The following is a 7,165-nucleotide window of genomic DNA, read 5'->3' as shown; positions in this document are numbered from 1 at the left end:
CTGTTAACTCTTTAAGCAGAAAGACAATAAAGAAATTAACAAAACTCTTTTTTAGGCAAAATGATAACTAATGTATTTTAAGGCAGTATTTTAATGCTATATGTGTATTTAATCTTTACAATCCTATGAAGTAGGAATTGTTGTTAATCTCATTTTATAGATGAAAAAACTAAGGCACAGAGAGCTTTAGTCTTGTGCAAGGTTATATAACCTATTGAATGTTGGAATTAGGATTTAAACCTAGGGAAAACCTGATTCCTGTGACTAAGAATCCAGACTTAAGCACTTTATTACACTCTTATTTTGTCTCTCCATTGCCTCATATATTTGTAAAACTGTGATATGAGCACAGATGGTTACTTAATATGGCATTAAAGGATTTTTAGGATCTGATGTTTACCTTTCCAGCATCATTTTCTCCTTCTTCTTTTTTTTTGTTTAATTCTCTAGTTATCCAGACTGGCCAGGTTTCTTGTACTCATTCTGCTAAATCCTTCCCACTCTGTGCAGATAACTGAGCTGTTTGGACAAATCTTGTGAGTCCTTCACAATGCCTAGATGTTGCTTTTCCTGAGTGACCCCATGTTGCAAAGAAACATTTACGTTTCCATGCTTTCTCCTAGGAAACAACTTAAACGTTAGCATATAGGTCTAGATCCTAACTCTTCTGAGGGCAGGAGTAATGGCTACCGTAATATATTTTGTTATTGTCTCAATAGTTGTCTGTTCCCTCAGACACAGTAAAATCAAATAAAACAAAACAGAATGAAATCAATCAAAGCAGAGCATTGAATGAAACAAAAAAATCAAAGCAAAGCGAAAACAGTGAGCAAAATATTGGATTTCAAAAACATGACAAAAGGAAATCCCCTATATTTGCCATATTACTTACGGTCATCCTCCTAATGGATGCTTAGATTACTGGTCTTAGTTCTGCAAAGTCAGTCAAACAATACAAGCATTTAGTTGTTTATTTTATTTTTTTTGAAGAGAACAAAACCAAATGAAACAAAATAAAGAGTCAAAACAAAATGTTGAACATGGTACATGACTTAACAACAAAATACAAGGAGATCAACAATGGCTACCACAATGCCTCTTGTTATCTTTAAAAGAATTTCCCATACCATCAGGCATAATAAAATCAAACAAAATAGTACAGAATAAAATCAATAAAAACAAAACAATGGAAACGGAATAGGACTCCAAAAGAAGATAATAGTAAAACCACAATGGGTATCATAATGCATCTTACTGTCTTCAAAATAGTTGCCTATACCATCAGACATGATACAACCAAACCAAACAAAATAGAATAAAATCAGTCAAAACAAAACAATGAAAGCAATGCAGGGCTTCAAATCAAGTCAATAGGAAATCAATAATGGCTACCATAATATATTTTGCTATCTTTGCAATAGCACCAGGCAGTGCAGTTCTCCACCCCTGCTGCTCCCCTCCGCCACGGGGTCTCTTTGCAGGGGCCTTTGGGCTCGCCAGCCACTACCCTCACTGTGACCCTGTGTCCCCGGGTTTCAACAGTTTTTCTCACTTAGTGGTTCCGGCTCTGGGTGAAAGCGCTGCTAGCTACCTCTTTCTTCTGTTTAAGTTTTTCTTTTTAAATTCTCTCTGTGGGCTTCAGTTCTTACTTTAGGTTCTTCTTGGATCAGGGGGACCCACTGCTTTCCTTCTTGTCTTCCCCACAATGCTATACCCCCGCATCTGGGCTGTTTCACTCAGAGAGGCTGTTTACTCCGCTGCTTACTGTTCCCCCATCTTCCCAGAAGCCCACATTTAGTTGTTTTTGTACCTCAGTTGCTATCAACTCAGCCTGTCCTCTGAACCAGCTGGTTGCTTATGGTTTGCATGGCTTATGGGAAGATGGAACTAGCTTCTTGATGTGCCCCTCCAAGACCCAGCATAACCACTGCTGACTCATGGGAAAAGGGGCCCTGTATTCTGAGAGAAGGTCTTGTTCTCATTTTGGAAGTTACCAGGTTCATACAAGCTTGGAGAATCCTAATGGCCATCTTGCTACCCTCAGGGGGAAAACTTGTTTGAGAACAAAGCTGAACAGAGGTCTGCAGATTTCAGTCACATTGTTTGAATCCCTTTACTTAACCAGATTGAAAAGACTTGTATTTCCTAGTTATACAAGCTGGTAGAATTCCTCACATCTTTTTTTTGTTATTGTCAGAGCTAGTACATTTATGTTGATTTTCTAAAATAGATAAGTTCTGTACAATATAGGAAGTAATTATCATATCTATTTTATCCTTAACATTCACAGTTAATAGGTGGTAGTGATGAGAAGTGTAGCCAAGCCTGCTTGTCTAAGCTCATCTTCTCTCCAGTATTTCATGGTATTATTCCTCTTTTACTAATTCAGTTAGTTATTCATTCTCCAGACATATGTGTAGTGTGTGTCATGACAGACATAAACTGGTGCTCGTTGTTAGGAGCATGTTAGGAGTCAGATTTCCAACTGGGTTTTTGCATCATTGTAATCATTATAATTAGTAATGAGTAAATAATATTAGTTTCAGTGACTGAATTACTGTCTGGTTCACTTCTCGCTGCATACACAGGGCTCTTATGAAACTGTGATTTGCCCCCGTCCCTTCCTTTTTGCCTTCTGCACTTATTTAACCCTTTGGGCTGGAAAGAAACTCTTCTTTAGGATTTTAGTTAATTAGGGGCTGGAGGCCAAAGTCCATTATGATGTTCCTGGTGGAGAAGAGGAAAGGAGATACATCTCTGGATGTCAAAGATATCCTCCTACCAAAGCACTTCCATACACATTTGAGGTGAAAAGAAGCCTGTTAGGGCCGAAGAAACCTGATTCTTTCCAACTCTTATCTCCTGAACTTTTGGTTCCTTGAAGAAGAAGGGACCACAGACATTTGAATACCCTGAGCCCAGCATACTTATAAAAGACTGCCTACCCCTGGTGACTGTGATGGAGACATGCCCTGGGACATAAGGACAAAAAGTTCTCCAAATTCCCTGCCACTGTCCAACTCATGGTCCTTAGTATCTTGTATTTGGGTGTTCATGAGATTTAATTTGCTCATTTTCTTTTTGTCTTTTTTTCCCCGGTACCGGGGATCAAACTCATGACTGCCTGCTTGCAAGGCAGGCGCTTATACTGCTGAGCTAAATCCCCAGCCCCCTAATTTGCTCATTTTCTTACCATTCATAAAGGTTGTGCTCTGCAGCCTGATCTTGTAGTATAACTGGGTGATTAATAAAGAATAAGGCCTATAGTCTTTCTTCAAGCAGCTGGCAGTTTTATTAAAGCAGACTTACAAAAATCAAACTTCTCTGTGCAATGATAAAGGTGTTTTCAGAGGTAAAGAAATATAGATGAGAAGATCTAAGACTTAGTACCATCTCAGTGGCTGATGCCTAGAGGGGAGTGAGACAAATCCATATTTATACTACATATTCAGTCCTGAAAAGCATGAGTTGCTGACCTCAAAGGACAGGAGGGATCTGACTGAATTATCATCAAGACACTGATCGGTTCTTTCTAAGGATGGTACCAAACTGAGGGCTTAGATCCAGGTTTTAATGCTGACAAGTCAGAGTTTCCACAATGCCAAGTAGATTGCCATGGTCAGGCTGAGACAGCGCCTCATACCCATTACCGGGCTGCGTTTGTGGGCCCATCGTGTCCGGGGGTGACTGCGGACAGAGGCTAGCCCACCACGCTGGGATGGGGCCTCCCAGTGCACAGGTGTTCAGTTCTTCCTGCTCAGTAGAGGTTCTCTTTGGAGTGTTCATGTGGAACGTGATGATCTGCATATTTTTGCTTACTTAAGTTCATTCAAGTGCTGCTTTCCCAGAAATCTTTTTTTTCTTCTTATAATCTTGCTTTCATCTTTGACATCATGATAAACCATGACTTGCAATTATTCAGGAATCCACCTATTCTTACCTAAGACCATTTTACTTCCCTGCAGACTCAAGTAGCCATTGTTTAATCATCACTGACATCATCACAAACTGGCCTCGCTGCTGTGTCTACTGGAAGCATTGCTTTCCTTATCATTTCTCAGAGTTAACGGTGTGTGAGGTTAACGTGCTGCGGGAGTCCATTCTTTTCGGTCAGATGGGCATGAATTTTTTGTTCTACTTAGTGAAGTTTCTTGATGAACAGTAGCAGAGTCATTGTCACAATCGTCAGGATTTCACAGACAAGGAGAGTGAGTCACAGGGGTTTTCAGTAACTTGTTAGGAAGTGGTGGAGCCAAGTTTTAAACCCAGTTTGATGCAAAATCCTATCCTTGGCGGGCATAGTGGTACATCCTAGCATTCAGGAGGCCGAGGCAGAATTGCTGCAAGGTAGAGTTCAGGCTCTGGGCAGTGGAAAGCATAGAGACTTTGAAATCAGGTACAGATTTTTAACGTGGGCAGGTGATTTCATTTCTCTCAGCCTAAATTTTAACCCCAAAATGGATCAATCTAGAAGTTGTGAAACATTCATTATCTCTGATCCTCTCAGTCTTAGTGATTATTTTTGGTGAGGCCCTCAGGCCACAATAAATGTTCAACAGTACTTTTAAAAAAATATTTAGTTCCAAATCAACGTATTAAGTATTTATGTTCCAATGCCTTGATAGCTATTTAAAGAAATAATACTGTATTTTACTCTTTTTTTTTTTCTTTTTCAGTACTGGGAATCAAACTCAGGACTTTATGCTTGCTAGGCAGTCGCTGTGCCATGAGCTGTATCCATGGCCCTGTATTTTATTCTTAGCTAACCACAGTTCCTTACCAGTGGAATGTGTGTACCTTTTGGACATTGAGCCATTTCTGTATTTTTGGAATAAGACCCACATTGACTTTGATGTAGTACTTACATCAGAGCTTCCACAGAAAATCAGCTTTACAAACTTTGATATTATCCAATATGAGGCATGTTCTACATGCTATTGTGAGCGACCTTTGTTGGTGTCCAACAAAATGCTGAGTTCATTTTGTTTCCTTTGAAAATTTAAAATAGTTTGTGAACTCACTTCTGGAGCTTGAATTGCCTCAGTATACAGTTTGGGAACAACACGTTTGGGAGAACTTCAGTGCGGAGATGTTGGGAGGATGTATGGAGTGGTGATTAGGCGGTAAGTGATGTGTCAAAGGTGCTCAGTGCACAGCGACCAGCACATGCTTCTTGGAGGAAGGAGGGACAGAGCAAGAGGGAGGGATCGTAAGAACATAGCCCAGAAGTTGATACAATAATTATTCCCTTTAAAAAGGAAAGTCACTTTAATCTGGTAAGGTTAAGTCCTCTATGTATACCTCTGGCCCTCGCCTGCCATATGATATCGTTTCTCTTACACACACACACACACACACACACACACACACACACACACACACATTCTGGGATGCTCATAGAGGCAAGTAGCACACTGTTTAGAACCTGGAAATTCTACAGAAGACCTGGGGTGTATTTCAGTTTTCCTATTGAGTAACTTCAGGAAATTATGTAGTTTCCATGAGCTTGAAGTAAAGATGAAGTAGATTGAGGATATTTTCAGCTCATAGTTTATTGCAAACTGAGTGCTGCTCAAAACCCAAAACTTAGCCTGAGATTGGGGGAAAGAGGAAAAGGTGGGCCCACAGTCGCAGGGCAGCTGCAACCAGGCCAAACGGGGCGGTTATTCCTCAGCCCCAGCTGACGGCTATTGGGTTTGCCAATTTTCCAAAGATGTCCGATATTTCTGATACTTTATGAGAATTGTGATTTTAAAATGTCAACTAATTAAAATAAATAAAGAGCAGCGCTATGTGGTCCAACAGCAAGCATGAAGCTGAAATAGAACATTTCTTTAGTGCCCCCTTTCCAACAATGGAACCAGTCCCATTGCTTTACCAAGAACAGTATATACACTCCATATACATGCTCCATAGAATGAATCATTTTTAAACATCTCCTTTCTGTCTGAAAAGAGGATGTAAGTGTAGGGACAAAAGGGAATTTCCTTTCTGCCCTCTGAAGGTTTGCTGGAATAAACTGACAAGACAAACAGGAGAAAGAGCATACAAATTCACTAACGTGCAGAAGGAGAAAGTGCCCGGAGGTGCTTGTCTACCCCTTTGTTTGTGTTATAGGAGAGGGGGAAGCAGGGACTGTTGTCAATTTAGAGGAAACAGTGATTTTTAGGGGAACTCAGTGGGTTTGGAGAACATGTCCTTTGCTGAGTGACTGGGGCGAAGGCTTTTTGGCCTGCCGTAGAGATAATGTTTTAAAAAGGATGTCCTTTGGAGTTGAGAAATGGAAGACAGAGGTGTGTGACAGACTCAGGCTTTCTACGTGGGGTATGAGTTTAGGTAATGAAAACTCAGAGAAGGTAACAGAGGGAATTGTTTCTTCTGTAGGATTCAGACTTGAAGCAGAAAGCTTCTCTCTGAGTTGGCAGAGAGAGAACCAGGGAAGATCAGAGGAGCTGATTCTGAAGTAAGACCCAAGGTCCTTCAGGGTGTTAAGGTACCCGTCTTTGGGATATTATTTTCCAGTCCAACACAAGTCATTTGAGAACACAGAGCTTGTCAACAGAAGTCCTGAAGAAGTCCTGGAAGGCTGATGCCAGCCTGTACACCCTGAACCATGCACTATGCAGAAGAATCCAGATTTCTTGTTCTCTGGTACTGAGCAGCAGGATAGGCAGCAGCGGACCATGGGGCATGCTCTCAGCGGCTTTAAAAGTGAAGTAGAAACAACTACTGTCTATCAATACTATGCCAATTAACCAGTTGCTTATGAGGCACTAGGCATTGCATTAAGCTAATTATCTAGATAGTCTCAATTGCCACAATGATAATTTTATTATTCCAATTTTGCATAAGAGAAATTTGAAGCCTAGAGAAAGAAATACTTTGCTCCCTATCACATGGCTCTTTGATGTGGTTGATGCCAGCCCTGTAGGCTGGTGAGCGTCACTGGAAAGGGAAAGGTAGGACAAAGCACCCTGGACATCTCTGACCCAGAAGCTGTAGGCACCTTCTGAAGCTGCTGCCACCTTTCTTCCCTCCTAATCAACCTGGCAAGCCACTTTTTCACTGTAGGCTTCTGGCCATTAAGCTGGGTGTGACCTCTAAGTCTGTACTTTGACAGTCTATGGGATTGTCGGCATGTTATTTAACTTTCATGGCTTGTCAA

The sequence above is a fragment of the Cavia porcellus genome, unplaced genomic scaffold, assembly GCF_034190915.1.
Source record: "Cavia porcellus strain 051 isolate PalLab524CR breed Dunkin Hartley unplaced genomic scaffold, mCavPor4.1 scaffold_9, whole genome shotgun sequence".
NCBI lineage: Eukaryota > Metazoa > Chordata > Mammalia > Rodentia > Caviidae > Cavia > Cavia porcellus.
This window is presented reverse-complemented; position numbering follows the sequence as displayed.